Raw genomic sequence first — 20,041 nt, 5'->3', positions numbered from 1 at the left:
ATGTGAAAGGCTGATCTACAGGAGACATTGCTTTAACAAAAACAAATATCAAAGCACTAGGGGAAAAGGAATGAAATTCTTAATGACTGGATTATCAAAGAATATTAACTAATAAGAGACTAGAGCAGTAATGCATTAACAAAATAAAATTTAATAATACCAACAACTGACTTTTTATTTATTTATTCATATATTTATTTATTGTGGATACAGTGTTCTGCATGCATCTACACTTGCATGCCAGAAAAGAGCACCAGATCTCATTATAGATGTTGTAAGCCACCATGTGGTTGGTGGGACTTAAACTCCTGACCTCTGGAAGAGCAGCCAGTGCTCTTAAACTCAGAGTTGAAAAAAAAAAAAACACATAGCATACTGACTTTGAAAAACACAGGCCATTCTCTTGTAGAGGGAAAGCCATTAATAAGATACTGTTTGATGTTATCCTTGTGTACAATATTAGCTGCTGAGACCTGTAACCTGACAGACACAGCTTAAGCCCATAGCCTGTGTCTCAAATTTGAACTGACAGAACTGTGTCAATGAGGATTGTACATACGGGCATAGGACAGTCCCTTAATTTGAAATTCAATATTTACTGGAGCAAGATACCTGACCCAAATTGTACACCCACCAATCTTGTCTGCTTTCATTTGCATTCATGAATTAATAAATACACATTGGGAATTTACAAATTAAAAAGACATAACCCTGACACATTTCTACACAATCCTGGTGAGCAAACATGTGTATCCCGGGATCCTAATCTCTAACAGGTCTGGTTAGCATACTGCTTATCTGTGGAGTGTTTTACAGGCAGTCTTCCCTCAGCTAAATTCTAACTGGTACCACTAGTTTCTCAGCGATAGTAAATCCTTTACATCATCAGTTCTACTCTTCTATATCACAGCTTAATATTTGAGTGCTCTCTGACACAGGACATATAATTTATAACCCCCACAAAATCCAAATGGATCTTTTAGAATGGAGAGACATCTTCAAAGGTCACCAGGAACTAGGCCTAAAAAAGGGCACTTAAATTTCACTAGAATAGTGACTCTATTATAAAGCCACCAGGAATTGGACCATGGGTCACCAATTCCAAATACAAGGTCGTAAGATACCTTACCCAAGGAACAGCCTGAGGACAACAAGAATGGGAAGGTATTTTATCTCAAAGTAGGGCATTTGTGCTGAGCAGTCTATCAACTTTGTAGTAGAACCTTCAGTGACAAAGAAAATACCCAACATTCCTGAGGCCTAGAGATAGCTCCGTCAATGTTAGTTATGTTAGCTAGCCAATCACTTTGTAAAAAGCTTGCCCTTGCTGAATGTCAACCAATCCTGTAACTATTAAACCAGAACTTCCTGGTCCTTCCTAAAACCCCAATCAAAACCCTGCCATGCACCTGCTCAGGGCTCTCTCTGATCCACTGTGTTTGTAAAAATGGAGAGACCCAGCATAAGCCCAAATAAAACTCTTTGCTCTTGAATATGTGGTCTGGCTCCTGATGATCTTTGGTCACCCTAAGATCTGGCCATAACATATGAGTTCTTATATTGGATCCCCAAGTCTCCCAAGCACCCCAGGCACATGGAGCTGTACAACAGCCAGTAAATGAGCACTCTATCTATATCTGTCTGTGTCTTTCTCGGTGTTTCTCTAGTTTGTTTTTTTGGGACTCAAGGCAAAATGTGTAATATGTGTCGTCAGAAAGGTTAGAGCTGATGCTCTGGACAGCTGTGGGCCACAGGGGGTCTGGAAGACTTTACAGACCCCCCCAAAAGGGCACATCTGTAAAGGGAGTTGAGCACCGAGTTTTCTTTGATCTCTGGATCTTTGGACAAGGATAATGCAGGTAGCTCCTGCAGCAGAGATTCACTGATATCCTACTTTCCTTTTCCACTGCAGGAGTGGTGGGATCTGCTGTCTGGCTCTGTGTATTTTTCTGCTGCACAAGCAATGGGATCTAGTCTGTGTCTTGTTTAACTGTTTTGACTCTCGCTGTCATTTTTTGTCTCTGGGACTGACTGAGGACATGGGACAAAATCCTTCTATCCCCCTAGACCTGATTTTTTTCCTATTTCAGGAGGCTTGAGCCATGCTTCACAGTCTCCAGTGAGAGTGGCAAGAATGTGGCAAGGGATTGATACAGTATGTGGAGCCCAGGATTGGCACCTCTGCCAATGTTCTCTGGTCTCTGGTCTGGCAGATCTTATCCACTACTCTGGCCTCGGGTCTGGCAGAGTGTGTCCCCTGCTCTGGCCTCTGATCTGGCAGAAATTTGCTGCTGCTGTGGTCTCTGGTCTGGCAGAGTTTGGCTGGTGCTTTGGGCTCTGGTCTGGTAGACAGAGATCAACAACTATGTTGCTGCTCCATTCTCTGGTCTGGCTGAATGCAGGTCATCATTCCAAACTCGGGTGTAGTTGGATGGAGCCTGATTTGGGGGTAGGTCACCACTAATGGAATAGGATAGAGGGCCCATAGAGAGACAGGCCACTGTTCTGAGTTTTTGGTATTTTTTCTTCCATTCTCTTCGAGCACATTATACCCAGTACATTTTTTTTTCCTTTGTTGTACTTTTGTGATTTTGTTTGCTTGTGATGGTCTCAGTGGGCTGGTGATCAAACAGCTGTGCTCCATTGTGACTTTGCCTTCCCCATGCTCCCAACACTACAAGCTGGGGCACCTCTGGTCATCAGTGGAAACACATATTTCCACATATTTGGCGAGGAAGGCTCGGTTGGAGAGGGGTCTGTGTGCAGATAGTCTTTCTGGGCTTGACCTTGTTGCCTCCTTGCTATCTCTATGAGGAAGGTCGGTGACCTGAGGTTAGCTCTGGCTTGGAACAATGACCGCCAAATAATACTCTTAGATGAAAGGTATTGTAGTTATTACTATTCTTATTATTTGGTTAGGATCCCCTGTAGCCCAGCCTGGCCTTAAACTAAACAGCTATAAAATGACCTTGAATTTCTGATCCTTCTGCTCCACCTCTTATCAACTGATATACACTCCCAATCCCACAAACTTCTTTTTTTGAGCCATAGGTGGCTTCAACAAGGAAGTGAACTGAACTCAAATAGGGAAGGCTTGGCTCCACTGAGCTCCTGGGTCTGAGCCTGTGTACTAGCACTGTACACAGAATACCCACCTGAGCACCTTGATATGTCACTTATTAGCCTGGCTGTACTTATGAGATTGTCACCTGAGAATGAAGCCAATTCTTTTTTAGTCAAGGTCTCATACTGGCAACTAAAAGAATTTTATTAGAAAATATTAGAAAGCACATGTTTGATTATGGTTTGAATGGGTGGGGAACCTCTATCAATGTGCTCCCCAAAGTGCTAAAAGACGTAAGCATGGGGAACGGGTAGGGGTAGATGAGGAATTCACCATGTCTGGGTATCTACCCCTACGCCCCAGAAAATGAGTTGCTTTACTTAATCACCAATGCAAGAAAAAAAAATAGCTAGAATGCATTTGAGGTTCAAAGTTTAGAAGTGAGGCTGCAGGGGTCCTTTTGGCAATGCTTTTGAAGAACTGCATCCATTCAAGTGCAATGTTTGTAAATTCACACTGAGCAAGGAAGGCAGGGAAGGGAAGGGGAGGGGAGGAGAATAAAAAGGAGGACAGAGGAGGAACATGTTCAAACTTTTCCTGTCAAGAAAACAAAAATGAAAAAAAATTAATTAAGTCCCACTTTTTGTATGTGTGCCCAAGAATTTTTTTTATTATTTATTTAATTTTTTGTGTTAAATATTTTTTAATTTTTTAAACTTTTATTAATTACACTTTATTCATTTTGTATCCCCCCATAAACCCCTCCTTCCTCCCCTCCTAATCCCACCTACTTTTCCCTTTCTTCATGAATGATCCTCCCCAAGTCCACTGATAGGGGAGGTCTCCATTTCCTTCCTTCTGATCTTAGTCCGTTAGGTCTCATCAGGAGTGGCTGAATTGTCTTCCTCTGTGGCCTGAGATCAAAGAGCAGGCCAATCAGTTTATGTTAGAAGCAGTCCCTCTTCCCATTACTATGTAACCCACTTGGACACTAACTGTCATGGGCTACATCTGTGCAGGAGTTCTAGGTTATCTCCATGCATGATACTTGGTTGGAGTATGAGTCTCTGGAAAGACCCTGGTATTCAAATTTTCTCATTCTGTTGCTCTCCTTGTGGAGTTTCTGTCCTCTCCAGATCTTACTATTTCCCACTTCTTTCATAAGATTCCATGTACTCTGCCCAACAGTTGGCCATAAGTCTCAGCATCTGCTTTGATAGTCTGCAGGGCAGAGCCTTTTAGAGGGCCTCTGTGGAAGGTTCCTAACTTGTTTCCTGTTTTCTTCTTCTTTTGATGTCCATCCTCTTTGCCTTACAGGATAGGGATTGAGCATTTTAGTCAGGATCCTCCCTCTTGATTAGTTTCTTTAGATGTACAGATTTTAGTAGGTTTATCCTATATTATATGTCTATATGAGTGAGTATATACCGTGTGCCAAGAATTTTTAAGTTGTGTTTATGTGTACATTCCTTTCATCATATTTACATATATACTCTAAATGCTTGCTGAATAATGGTGTTTCAATGTTTTTCCCACATTTCAACTGAATTATTTTTGGACACTAAATCTAAATCTAATTCTTATCAATATTTGGAGGCTTTACTTGTTTTGAATGTGTGGTTTTATTTTTTTAGTTAACAGTGTGTACACAGTCTCTTACACCAGAGTCATCATATTTGGGTCTCTAACAAAGTAATGAAAAACAGTAAATAGTACTAATAATGTTAATGACTAAAATGAAAATAACTGAGTGCATTGTACAATGATCTCAGATGCTCTTTTCAGACAGGACATTTTATGATGAAATTTTTTCATGAGGCACAAAATGCCTGCTAAGCTTAAGGCTTGTTTACAACATTCTCTTGAAAACAAGGTTCAAGATGTATCCTGAAGTCATAACATCAAATGATGTATAGAGAGAACATAATCACCTTTGCAGATATGGGCTCCTAGGGATACGTATGGTAGGATGCAAAGCCCAGGAAAATTTCTGAAGATATGACTTTTTCTGAGGATACGACTTCTCATAAAACCTAATGAAAATATAGATTCTTCCCAGAAAATGAACATGTACATAAAACCAACCACATATAAAACAGGTACAGAGTAAATGTCAGGAGAGGGACCAGGTTAAAAAAACTAACATCAAATAAGTATCACTGTTGCTGTATCTGGAATTTCTATCTTGTTTGGAAGGCAGAGACAGGAAGACTGTTAACCCCTGTATTTAAGGCAGGACATCTGCATAAAGAAAAGCAATGTTTTGCTTCTCCTGTTCCTTTTTTTCTCCTCCCCTTTCTCCTCCTTCCTTATCCCCTATATGTGAAGCAAATTTTCTACCTCTGAGTTGTATTCTTACCTTCTGTACAAAACAGGCAGAAACAGATAGTCTTTGGATATAATAAAGCCAGATGCTAAACCTCACTAAAGCTTAAAGGAAGTAACTTGTTATGGGATAAATTAAAGAGAACACAGAGAAGGCAACAGGCATAGAGGAGGCTGTCCTAGTAACAGCAGTAACAGAATAACATAAAAAGACTTCAGGAAATGTTTTTTACAGATGGCACAATGGCTGGCATTAACAAATAAATTGCCACATGCTTCCATCCTTTAGGTGGGAATTCTGTATTACTATCAGATTATGAAGACTTTGTTAAAGGAATTTACTGTTTAAAAGGTTAATTGTCCTTCCACAGATAGTTACTGTGAATTAGGTACCCAATACTGTGCTAAGTCCTGAACACACAAAAATGATTGATGTAAACACTACTCTTTCTCTATATGCTTACCGTCTTGTGGGGTAATCCACCATAAACAAACCCATAGACCATGCATAGAAATGTATACAGCACATAAATTCCACTATGAAACCTAAAGGAAAGCAAGAAGTACCTAACATCCCAGAAAGGATAAAGAACATACATATTCAAAGGCTGAGACGTGAGAACATTTTAGTTCAGTAGGGTAAATGAAAGAAGGTGAATTTGTTTGCAGTATACGAGGGAAGAAGAAAGGGATGATGATGATGATGATGATGATGATGATGATAATAATAATAATAATAAAAGAATAAAGAGGGATGATAGCCATCCCTCTATGCTGCTGCTGTTCTTTTCATCCTTGCACCCTCTCATGTGCTTCTGTGCCCTCTAGTGGTGACGGGGGGCAACTTCTCCATCATTTCTCTCTGGAATTGTTGATGGTTTAATCAGCAGAGCCTGCAGGGCTGGTGGCCCCCAGGGAGAGCCCATGAGGGCGAGGCTTGGGCAGGTGACTCCCGGAAGTGACCATGCTCCCTCAACATTGTTCTGGTTGGAACTCGGAACACTGGTTGCCAGGTAACCAGACGCCAGCAGCAACAGCTGCCTGGACAGACCAGCTCGTCCAGAGGAGCTGGAGAGAGGAGTCTGTTGTTCTGCTTCCAGACCTCCAAAGGCTTAGGTCTCTTGGAAGCCAACGGTGGTCGCCTGGGCCGCTGCTGGAGACATATGGTGTGCTCACTGACATGTTTCTGGCCTGTTCGCCACCGTGAGACCAAGGTAATCAGGGCCGCTGTGTGGTTGGGGAGCTTTCTGCTCCACTCCCACCCCCCATCCACCGCGGTTGCGGCCTGGGCGAATGTTCCTGTTGGGTCACTGAGGAACACGTTTCATGCCCGCTTCCCTCTTCAGTGTAGGGAAAGGGGTTGTTGGTGCCTCTCGGGGTTTGCAAACTTCAAGCCTTCCTCCTGCCGTGGTCCTTCCTCAGAGCAAAAGGAAGCTAGCCTTCCTGCATGGTATCCCCATTTCTCAGCAATGATGGCGTGAACTTCGTGGAGCAGATGATCCCCTATTTGCCCACCACTATTCCTGGCCCTTTATCCAAAGTTTGCGACCACTGGAATGGTTTTCTGGACCTGATCCTGAAAAGGCAGTCGAGCGGCTCCACCAGGGATCCAGCCCTCAGACCTCCTCCTGCTGTTTTCTAGGGCCTGTGCCCTCACAGAACCAGACGACTGTGTTGCAGCAGCCTAGGTTCCGGGCCTGGCCCTTTAAAGTGACATAGCCATACATGGGCGATTGGGGCAGGGGTGGGGCTCTAGCAGGTGCCATTCACCTTCCCCAGGGAGTGTCACACACCACCCTTTCTCAAGCCCTGAGCATCCTTTGGGTAAAGGATTCTGGACCCCATCTGTGGTGTTTGGGATAAATGGAGCCCCCAGCACCCCCAAACTCCTTCCTCGGAAGATTCGAATATCTCCCTCTAGACATATGGGTGGGTTGGGGACATGGGCCTTAGGGGTGGCATCCCTGTGGACTGTCACAGGTATAGATCCTTCAGGCTCGAATGTGAGGAGGACCAAAAAACAAGGATGTGAGTGAGCTTGTTTGGAGGGGGAGGTAAGTGGGGAGGAGCATTTGGGATGGCCAGGATGGAGGACCAATAATGGCCAGAAGCCTCGCCTTTGGGGTTCTCGCCCTAGGAACTGTCCCCGCAACCTCGCCGGCTGGTGGAGTACAGAGGTCTCCCACTGGGCTCCTGGGTTTTGAGCAGCAGAGGGAGGAACAGGAGAGGAAGGGCCCTGGTGGACACCCATGTCCTCCACCCCCGTAGCCCAGAAGCAAGGCCAGGCTCCCGACCCCAAGTCCCTCTGTCCTGCTCTTGCCCGCAGGATTATCTTCTCGTTCCTGTCCCAGTGGCTACAGAGATTCCCCCAGGATATCTGTGGGGCTCCGGACCTGACCATCATGAGGCGGCTGCTGGACAATGCCAGGATCCATGTGCTCACTGCAGAGTTGGACCGCCAGGCCGGGGAGATCCTTCTGGCAATGGAGGAGCAGAAGGTCAGGAGGATGAAGCCTGAGGAGGAGGAGGAGGAAGAAGATGAAGAGGAGGAAGAGGAGGAGGAGGAGGTGGAAGAGGAGGAGAAGGAAGAGAATGTGGAGGAGGAAAAGGAGGAGGAGGAGGAGGAGGAAGAGCTCGGGGAGGTGTCTGGAGAACCTGCAGGTGGTTCCATCCCTGGGTCTCACTGGGAAAGTGTCCTGAAGCTCTTGCCAGGAGAGTAGAGCTGGACGCCAGTCAGCTTGACCATCCTGCAGGCAGGAGAGCGGACTGCGCCTTCCCTGGCAAGTAGACGCCATCTTGGGAGAGCTCACACCTTTTTGGGTGCCTTCAGGCAGTCCCCCTATCCCGGCTGATGGCTCACCCTCTCCTGTGTTCAGATCCTTGGGTCCTTGACTGCAGCCTGCACATGCAGGAGTCCTTGGGGATACAGGAGACACTGAGACCGGCTTCAGGGGCAGGAGATATGCCCCAAGAGGATACTGAGCTCCTGGATCCCATGGCTGCGGGTCCCCCAATCTTGCCAAAAGCTGGACCAGTGCAACCTCTGGCTTTAGCATCAGAGGACGCGCAGTCCATTGTGCACTTGGTGGATGAGCTACTGTTTCTCTCCACTGTGGCACACTTGGGGGCACCTGATCCCATGTCTTAGCTGCCCGAGGTGGACATATAGTTAGTACAATCGCCGGCTGGGCTGCACCCAGCGCCTGCTCCCCTTAGAGAAAAGGTTCCCTTAATTTTGTGTATTTTTAAATTGCTGTTTTTTACTCTTGCGATATTGTTGTTGGTTTCATATTATTATTAGAAAGGTGTTGCTTACTTATCTTAAGTGATGTATTCGGAGATGGGGCCTCCCCATCATCCCACAGTGGGCCCAAATTCCTGGGCTGTGATCCGGGCTGAGACAAGGGGTATGAAGCCTATTTTTGTCAAGAGTTTCCCGCGAGTTGGGCATGTGCATCCATCTATAGAAGATGTTGCCAGGTGTGTAGTTGGTGCCCAAGGGGTCTACTGGGATAGATTGAGCCCCAGAGAGAAAGCCCAGAAAGGCCAGCACTTGACAGCGGACTTTTGGAGCCACAGCTGGGCTGAGGGCTAGGCTCTGAGGACCAGGACCAGGAACAGTACTAGGACCCAGCCCTTGGTCACTATACCTGAAGGGGAGAAACCCTATAATTTGAGATATAGAGTACATTTTGGGGGATCATTTAAATACATGATATTTCTACATAGTCATGCCTGATTTAGAACTCAATATTTGGAGCCGGGCATGGTAGCACACATCTGTAATCCCAGCACTCATGGAAGAAGAGACCTGAATTTGAGCCAGGTCTACAAAGTGAGTCTAGGACAGCCAAGGCTACACAAGAAAATTCTGTCTAAAAAACAAACAAATGAATGAATGAACGAACAAATACAAAAGAGAACTCACTTTGTTGACCAAGCTGACCACAGTCTCAGAAAGATTAGCTTACCATGGACTCCCAGGTCTAGGATGACAGGGATGCACCTCTGAGCCAAGCTAAGATATTTTTAATGACCTACTCTTGAATCAAGGAAGGAAAGGATAAAATAAGATGTACAAAGCTACCATTTTTCTTTTAATGAACAGTAATAAGTCTTCAATATCTACATTTATTTACAATTGCAAATCATTTCTGATGTTGTCAATAGGTGAGTTTTCTCCTTTGCTTTAATTTCATACATTGAAAAATGTTTGAGTACGTATCTGCCAGTGAGAGGACAACTTATTGCTGTTTGCTATCTGTTTGCATCCCATATGAGTTTTCAACAAGAAACCCAAAGAGTCTTTTGACCAGTGAAAAAACTGGCCCTTATTTAGGTTTAAAAATGATTTATGTATGTGCTGGTGTGTGAATTTGTAAATGCCCAAGTATAGAAATATTAGAAAAATCTATAGGAGTAATATGGGCTACCCAGAAATTGAGTTCAAATTATCAGGCTCAGAAACAACCAACTATTCCCACTGAGACAGTTCTCTGACATTCACTTATAGAACTGAGACAGTGTCATGAGCAAGTCTTTACTCCTAAGACTGAACAAACATATTCCAAAACACGAAAGGATTATATAATTTTAATTTGGAAATAGCATTTATTATTCAAATTATTTCATGTTATTCCATCCTTATATAACAATAAGTTTATAATCTGGATAGAAGACAATATTTTACTGATGTAATATTTCATTTAAGGTTATTTGAGTATCAATGAAATCAGTGGAGAATGTCTGTGGTAAGCAAAACTGGCAACATGACTTTGAATATCATATAACAATGACCAAAATAAGCCCCACAAAGCTGTCACCAGGTCTTCACACATCTGTCATGGCCTAAGAACCCATAATAACATTACACACCATAACATCCTTTTTTGAAATAAATATAATTGCTGTTACATTATTTAGCACCTCTAGCTAATTCATTCAGAAGGCATTACTTCAACATTAGGTGCCATATAGTAACTAAAGGGAACATGAAGAAGAATGGAACTTCAAACTGTATACACACACACACACACACACACACACACACACACACATATATATATATATACAGTCATACATTCATACACACTATTAAGCATTTTAACATTAATGTTGGTAAAAATAGAACACATTGGGGAACATCTTCCACCCTTGGACGTGTACTCAGATGGCTGACACATGATAATCAAGATTTCAAATGTAGCTTTGCCTAATTACTGACATCCAAATCAGGCTTGAAAACAAACATCTTAGAGGAATTTGTGAAAATGAAAAAAAATCACCACACTTTCTCAGAGACCCTTCATTGAAAAGCATGATCACACTCTACCTAATATTAATAAGCAATGGATTATATAGATGATGGGAATTCCATTCTATACTTTGCAGGAGAAAAATACCTATCACCAAGTAGAAATGCATTAGATCGACAGCAGCCACAGAAAAAATATCAGAAAGACCTAATAAGCTTCTGTGATTGGATTTGATACGCATACAGCAAACTTCAATACCTACACCAATGTTTCAAAATATAGCACACAAACCACAATTGGTGACCTCCTCCATTACATTATAAGTGAACATGGTAAATAATTTACTTCCTCGAAAGCTATGATGAAAAACAGATCAAAAAATGTTTCTTTTCGTGATTAAATTCTTAGGGTGTACAGATTTTAGTATGTTTATCCTGTATTATATGTCTAATACCCACTTATGAGTGAGTGTATACCCTGTGTGTCTTTATGCTCCTGGGATAAGTCACTCAGGATGATATTTTCTAGATCCCACCATTTGCCTGCCAATTTCATGACTTCCTTATTTTTAAATGCTGAGTAGTATTTCATTGTGTAAATGTACCACAATTTCTGTAACTATTCCTCAACTGAGGAGCATCTGGGTTGTTTCCAGATTCTGGCTATTACAAATAAAGCAGCTACAAACATGGTTGAGCAAATGTCCTTGTTGTATACTTGAGCATATTTTGGACATGTGCTGGATCTTGAGGTAGCGCTATTCCTAATTTTCTGAGAAAGTGCCAGGTTGATTTCCAAAGTGGTTGTGCAAGTTTACATTCCCACCAGCAGTGGAGGAGGGTTCTGCTTTCTGCACGTCCTCTCCAGCATGTGTTGTCACTTGAGTTTTTTATCTTATTCATTCTGATGGGTGTAATGTGAAATCTCTGGGTCATTTTGATTTGCATTTTCTTCTGATAACTAAGAAAGACTTTTGAGGGGACAGGAGTTCCACAAGGAAAGCAACAGATGAAAAACTACTGAGCACAGGGGTCTTTTCTGAGCCTGATACTCCAACTGAGGAACATGCACGGAAATAACCTAGAACCCCTACAACCCCTGCCCAGATGTATTGAATGGCAGCTCAGTCTCCAACTGAGATCCCTAGTAATGTGAACAGGAACTGTCTCTGACATGAACTCAGTGTCTGGCTCTTTGATCACCTCCCCCTCAGGGGGGTGCAGCCTTACCAGGCCACAGAGTAAGACAATGCAGCCAGTCCTGATGAGACCTGATAGGCTAGGGTCAAATGGAAGTGGAGGAGGACCTCCCTATCAGTGGACGTGTGGTGGGAATGGGAGGAAGTTTGGAAGGATGGTTGAAGAGAGGAAGAGAGGAAGAAGGATGGGGTTACCACATGGATACAAAGTGAATAAACTGTAATTTATAAAATCATAAATAAATTTTTAAAAAGTGAAAAAAGGAAATTATCTTTCATCATTAGAATGTTTTTGTTTGCATCCTAGGATTTTTTTTTTGAAAGAGATTCTCTGAATGGCTTTGACTGACCTGTCGTGCTTTCTAGACCAAGCAGGCCTTGAACTAACACAGATCCATCTCTCTCTGCCAGTCATAATGTTGGTGTTAGAAGCATTTGCTACCAGTCCAGGCTTTGATTTTTCTTTTAATTTAATATTTAATTTAATGTGTTTTAATTTTGAGGCATGGTGTCTCAGTGCATCGTTGCCAGTCCACGATTCTCTTTGTAAACCAGGCTGACCTTGAACTCACAGAGACCCACCTTCATCTGTCTCCAAAGTGCTGGGACAAAGGATGTGTACTACCATGCCTAACAAGACTTTCTTATAGCCAAGGCACACTATGTGATTTCAGACATATCTAGTCGTGTGGGTGCAAAGGAACCTGTTTTTTTTTAGACAAGGTTTCTCTCTGTAGCCATGATGTCCTGGACTTGTTTTGTGGACCCCAGTGACACTGAACTCACACAGCAGCATGTTTGTGTCTCCTGGAGAGATGGGATTAGAGACATGTGCCACCATGCCTGGCTCAGATTTTTTGTTTTAATCTTATTTTTGTTTTGTTTTTTAAGAACGAGTTTCATTGTGTAGGCCTGTCTATCCTGGACTCTCTTTGTTAACCAGACAGACATTGAACTCACAGAGATTGGTCTGTGTCTGACTCTCATGTGCCTGGATTAAAGGCTTGTGCAAGCACACCTGGCAGGACCTTAGACATTTAAGGATTTGTTTAAGAGAGGGATTCATATATCCTAATATTTTTATAAGGTTTCTGAGTATTATTATCAGTGTGTGCGTGTGTGTGTGTGTGTGTGTGTGTGTCTGTGGGTGTATAGATATTAAATCAGTCATTGCTGCCTTCCTCCCAGTCCTTCTCAGAGCAGAGCTTTTATTCTCATGACTAAGAAATTTTATTTTATATTTTTAGAAAAAAATATCTCTTACCTTCCTGTTTGTGTGAGGGTGTGATATACCCTGGATCTGGATTCACAGATAGTGGTAGGTGTTAGGGATTGAACCTAGGTTCACCTCGAAGAGTAGACACTGCTTTATCCACTGTTCACTATGTAATTTTAAAAATATAGTATAATCACTGTCAAACAAAATGGTACAATTCATCAGATAGTGAAATTTTTGCAGTGCATAAACTTCAGAGATGCTCCCCCCACTGCCTGTAGGAATGCTGGGAAGACAGGCGTGTGCTGCCTCATTCATCTTTTTTTTTAATATTTGAAAGAGAATTAATATCTGTGTCTGACTCCCAATGATGTAATTAAAGGTGACCCAAGGACTGCTTCTCCAGCTACCAGGGCCTGGGCCTTTATTACTGTATGTAGTAGCAGCAGCAGCAGCAGCAGCAGCAGCAGCAGCAGCAGCAGCAGCAGCAGAAACAGCAGCTAAGTGTGTTAACTTCCGGGACAGGGGGCGGGGCGGTGACATCACAAAGCTTCTGACCAATCATGATGCTAGAATCAGTATGGCGTGGCAGGGAGATTTACATACACCCGGACCAGGGGAAAGGCTCTGTGGGCTTTGAGGACGACGTTATGCCACAGTGGCCATCAGCATGGTGAAGAGGCTTACTGAGCCTACTGCCGGGCTACTCGCCTAACCACCCGAGAGTTAAGGCCAGGAACGCCAACATGTGATGGTGGGTACACCACGCGTGGTATTCTGGGATTTGTAGGCGGTACCTTGGTGTATGCGGTGTATGCTGGAGAAGGGGAGGCCGGTGCTTGACTGCAAGCAATCCCAGGGGGCATCGCGCGGACTGGACGCCATTTTGGTAGTTCTCAGATGCAATCCTAGAAGACCTTGCTCCGAAGACGTTTGTAGTTCTCAGGCGGGTGGGTCTCTGCCGCGATGCATCTTGGGACTGACCAGCGAGCGCTCCCAAGTGGGAAACCAATGATAATGGTCGGTCTGTGACTAGAAGCTTTGTGTTTACGAACCCGTGTCCGAGGCCAGGGAGATGGCGGGAGTGGAAAGGGGGTGGGGGAGGGGACTCAGCCGTCAAGCCCTGAAGTCTCTGCTCTCTGCAGGGCAGATTCGGAATCAATGGCAACAGGTGCGTCAGTAGCTTTGTGGGGTTTCCCAGGTCAGCATCTTTCTTATTCAAGCTCTCCACCAGAATTTCACACAGGGGGAAGGTACGGGGTTCCCTGTCCACCACCCGCCTGCCTGGGGTCCTCGAGTGGCTCATGCATGGGGCCTACCGCAGGAAGGGGGATGGCGGAAAGAGAGAGGCACAAGCCTCCTCTCCCACTCTACCTGCATGCAGCCTGGGGAGATGGCTTTACCCCTCCCTGGCATGAGGTGCACGACCAGGTACAGGGTGTTCTGGCGCTCTCTGCTGGCTTTCAGGTGCATGAGCAGGCAGGACTTTCTAAATAATGCTTAGGGTGTTGGAGCCTGAGTAGATAAGGTGGTCTGAGCTTAGTGGTTAGGGTGCTGGGGACTTGGTACACAAAGATAGGGCCATATCTGCTGGCCTGAATCACATTTGGGCAAAGAGAAAAAGTAACAGGTGGAGGAGAAGGAAAAAGAGGAAAGGAAGGAAAGAAAGACAAATGTCTGTGTGGGTTTTACAGAACAATTCCCAGCTAATTAAAATGTGGGTATTATTTGGTGTTGATTTACTGAACTTTAACATGCACAGGAAAATGTATAGGTATTCTATAGTGATATTAATATCTGATGTTTTTCCACATGGTAAATAAAATATTTTCGGCCAGAAGGAAGGTGTGGAACATGGCAGAGCAACACATTATATTTAGAGTCTGTATCAAATAAGAATAATTTGATGAATGTTTTCAGAGGAAGCTTCTAATATTCAAAGACAAGAACTATCCCTGGATTAATGAATTTTCTCTAGTCACCTACACCCTCCCAGTACCCAGGAGATTCTTACTTCCATAAATTCCAGATTGACAATTTTGATTGTTCACCTCCTGCTTTGCTGTGTGGAAATAATAAACCGTATCCAGGAAATATTTCTACAAAGATTAAACTGGAAAAAAATGATGTGATGACCATTTCTGAGCCTAGCTATTCCATATGGTGTGCAGTGTATGCAGTGGTGCTTGCCCTCTATAAAATGCTGTTGAGCAAAACAGAAATGAGATCTGAAGAAGATACAAATACCGACTGACTTTAACCATGGCAGGGGAGCATTACTTGTAGGCCAGGGAAGCGTTGGGATCTTATATCATTGGTAAGTAATTTATGTGGTGAAGCCAATAAAACATTTTCATCTTATAAGTAAAAGTATAAGTTAAAATGGAAAAGGGTTCTGTCACAGAGTACATACGTAAGTCTGTAGTTTTCTTCATAATTTTTTTACATTTTAATGTTTAGTTGAATGAAGACTATTAAAATGATTCGCTGCTTTCCTCAGTGCATGTTGTAGTGTGTTAGATCAAGATTGATGCGGTTGACATGAAATTAAAAGAACAAAGAGAGTTTCTGGCTTTAGTCCAGCCTCTGAGGTTTCATTCAGTAATTGTGTATGCCCACAATTATTCTTGAGCATGGGGTAGATTTGAGCAAGCATTTCCAGTCTTGAGGTATTTTCTTTAGTGCCTGTCTTTGTGAGGGTTTCTATTGCTCTGATCAAATACTTTGTGTGTGTGTTCATAAAATAACAATAAAATAAACACCATAGTTTTGCAAAAGATCAATGAGTGGTGTGTGGGAGTGTTTGGAAGGAGGAATGAGGAGAGGATAATGATGAAATCATGCTTGAAATTACATCATAATTGGAAAATAAAAGAAATAATAAAATAGTAAATGAAATCACTATCATTGATGTATTAAATGTTCCTTGAAGGCAGCAAAATTCTCATTGAAATTTTGTCTAGCATCTTTGCCACTTTTTTAATAAAATTGAGTTCATACTACTGACCTTTGTCTGAAAGATATTTCTAAATTTCCATTATTTTGTTGTTTTTTTAGTGTTTACTTAGATTTTTTTAATTTGATTATTATAGGTTACTTTCATTTCTCTGTTTACCTATAACCTAACTACAGTCACTTAGAACATTTAGTTTTCCTATAAAAGGAAATGTTGTTCAGCCTTGAAAACATACATATAGCATTATAAAAACATGCAGTTTATATTTCAAAGTACATGTGTATATAACACATGAAATAACAATAAAGAAAGAAGCCATAAATTTGAAGGTGAGCTGGAGGGGGGGGGGAGTATGTGGGAAGGCCTGGAGGGAGAAGAGGGAAGGAAGAAATTTTGTAATGAAATTATAGCCTCAAAACAGTTTATAATTGTAATATCCAGAAGTGAATACGCAGGGTGAAAAGACTGAGACTGATGAATTTAAGGTCAGGGACTGATATTTGTATCTTTCTGTATACCTAAACTTAATCTGTTTAGGCATCTTGATGAGGAAGTCAAAGGTTTTATTTAGGTGTGAATCCCCAATTCCCAGACTTGGAGCCTGGTGCTTTACCATCTGAGCTACTGAAGGCTTTCTGGTCTCTCTGCCACAGAAATCACTATTTAAATACTTTCTGTTACTTAACAACAGGAGGTCTTAATTAGACTGACAAAGAGCTCCAGGCTTGTTTACTCAGAGACTTTGTTCAGGCCTCTAGGGGTTCAGTGGCAATCCTCTGTCCTCTCTCTGGGGCAGGGTCCCTGGGATGGTGGAGGTTTAGGGGCCCATTAACCCTCTGCAAATGAAAATGGAGAGAAAAGAAAGGATAAGGTCACATCCACTGAAAAAAGTGGATGAAACAAGAAATTTTACCAACACATTCCCACAAGCTTACATATGATGATGATGTTGATGTCAGCTAGCATCTCCTCTGCAGAAACTGCAGCATGTTCAGGGTGCCCTTGGGGAAAACATCTTCCCTGATCAGCTGTAATGGCTGGTTCACACATACATCCACACGCATACGCAAATGATCAGACATGAAGCTGTACATATTTATGCACTTATTTCATGGATGTTACAAAAGGAGCACCTTACAAGCAGAGAATTGACATATTCTCATGTAACATCTATAAAACACAGATATATTGCATGCAAACACATGGATATACATATTCACATATTTACAACTTATTCATGAGGCAAATTCCAGTAGGCTTCAACCTGGTTTATTGTCTGGTCATAGCTTTTATATTTCTGATACAAAAGAATTACTTGTCACAGATAATGATGAATTTGAAAATGCAACAGATTACATGTATTTACATTAAAACTAAAAATTGTGTATGTTTGTATTGATTATACAAGTTTGTAGTGAGTTCAGAATGACAAAGGGAAACAAGAATTAGAGGTTAACAGAGTACAAGAAGATACACGCCTGTTCAATTAGGACTTAACTAGCTACATATTCTCCAGCTATCTCTTATTTTATAGTGAGTTCAGGACAGAAATTTTATCTGTCTTTCATTCCAAGATACAAAGTGAATTTAGACTGACAGTATTTTATGCCATAAGTTGACAAGACATAAGGAATTACAGTGAAACAATTTGTATATCTTGACATTAAGTTTTGTATTTAATTTAGACATTTTTTGGTAGCCCCATTATAATTTGCATTTTGGGAAGAATAAAGTTGCCTATATTTGTGGTATATACAAGAATTAGTGGAGCCATTCCTCCAGTGAGAGCTTATCTGAAGCAACAAATCTGTCTCAAACCCTTTTCTTAGTGAGGTGTTTGGAGATCCACAAAAGTATTTATTGCAGCCATAAAACTGTAAAATTGTTTTAGAAGTTCTAAAACAAGTTACCTTCTAAAATTGTTTTAATCAAATCAGGAATTACATGATCAGGAATTAATTCATCTGAACAGCAGTGAATCTTCAAAAAGATCCGATAGTTTATTGAATCTTAGTGGGTAAAAACCCAGAAAGTGAGTGTTCGCATAAAACCAGAATTTTTTATAATATTTTACTTTTATTAATTACGGTTTGTTCCCTTTGTATCCCACCTGTAGCTCTCTCTCTCTTCCCCTTCCAATCTCACCCTCCTTCCCTCTTCTCCACCCATGCCCCTCCCCCAGTCCATTGATATGGGAGGTCACTCCCCTTCCATCTCATCCTAGTCTATCAGGTCTCCTCAGGAGTGGCTGTATTGTCTTCTTCTGTAGGCTTCTGTCTTCTTCTGTAAGGCTGCTCCCTTCTGAGGGGGAAGTGTTCAAAGAGCAGGCCAATCAGTTTATGTCAGAGACAGTACCTATTCCCATTACTATGGAACCCACTTGGACACTGAGTTGCCATGGGCTACATCTGTGCAGGGAAATTTTGAAGAGACACAGTAGCACAGAATAAAGGGTTGTCAGAGTCTGGAAGCAATTCTAGGGTATGTTGGGGTACAGACCTTGCAAAATACCAGCTCTCCAGTCCAGAAAGTCAACATGGCTATTGAACTTCCCCACATGAATGGCTCTTAGTATATACTCTCAAAAATTAAATAAATAAATAAATAAATAAAAGTCTCACAAAAGAATTTTGGGCTAAGTAAGCACTGCAAAGGGAGAGCACACTAAATTATTCTTTCAGCTCCTCATTTTTAGAAAGACAGGGACTATATTTTTTTCCTTTCTTTGCCATGAAATTTTATTTAATCCCATCAACCAAAGATATAAGCAAAGAAACATTAATGATTTTATTTATTCTTTTAATATTTCTTCTGTTTATCAGTCATGATATAATTTCATTATTACACCTACTCTTTCTTTCTTCCAGACACTCCCATACACATATTTTTCCAGTGTAACTGTATCTTTTATGAGGAAATGAAATCTTATATCCAAATACCTGATCCTCGGTCTCTTAAACGTTTATACTCCCTCCCTCTCAATTACAAAAAAAAATCCTAAAGTTGCTGGATGAAGATCATGCTTATCTGTGAGTATAAAGATATATGCATAAAGGATGAGGTTAGGAATTGTGTAGGTTAGTTACTGCCAAGGTATGCGTGCCACTACTTCATCCTTATGGTTATCAAGTGATGCTGATCATTCTTGTGGTTCATAGGCATCATAGCAAGGTAGGACTGTTGCTTATTTCCTCTTTTGGAACTGTGCATAAGACCTTCTGATACATGATGCTATTCTTCCAAGAGGGTGTGTTCAAGACAGTTTCAGCTCAGATGTCTCTGAGCTAGTGTGTGAAGTGCTGCAATAGGGATATCCCTTCCAAGTTTGGGACAAAAAGGGAAATAGCAGTAGCATATAATGTTTGAGGAATCTGAGACAATCCCCACCAATAACACAAAAATAGACTTCTCATGCCTGGTGTTGGGAGTTTTTGTTAGGTGGAGGGACAGTTGTCATCAAAGATGGCAAAGTTTCATTTAAACTAAATTTTAGTTTTATGCAACAGCTTACATGGATTATAAATGTTTTAGGTAGATAGATACTAGTATGATTCCATATTACTCTTTCAGAAATCTTTATTGTTATTTTACCACCCTCTTTTTAGTATTTCTCTCAGTCTCACCTCCCTAATTATTATAACACCTCTTGTTTTCCCATTTTCTCTTTGAAATCACTTGTAACCTTCTACAACATACTGCCCCCACAATAACTCCATTTCACCTTGGAAATAATCCCTTTTCCATTTCAGGTTTTTGCAATTACTGCCAGATATGGACTCACATTTCAGTGCATAAATACTCAGTTTTGAGCTAGGAAGCATAGAAGAGAGAAAATGTGAAGTTTGTTTTTCTGTGCTTGGATTACCTCAGATAACATGTTTTTTTTTTTCTAGTTCCACCCATTTACCTGAAAATTTTATTTTTAAACTACTGAATAGTAATTCATTTTAAAATCAGGAACGAATGAACCGATATTTAGTTCATTTTCAGTGTATAATATAATTACATAATTTTCTGTTTTCTCTTT

This window comes from Meriones unguiculatus (assembly GCF_030254825.1).
Source record: "Meriones unguiculatus strain TT.TT164.6M chromosome 13 unlocalized genomic scaffold, Bangor_MerUng_6.1 Chr13_unordered_Scaffold_80, whole genome shotgun sequence".
Lineage (NCBI taxonomy): Eukaryota > Metazoa > Chordata > Mammalia > Rodentia > Muridae > Meriones > Meriones unguiculatus.
This window is presented reverse-complemented; position numbering follows the sequence as displayed.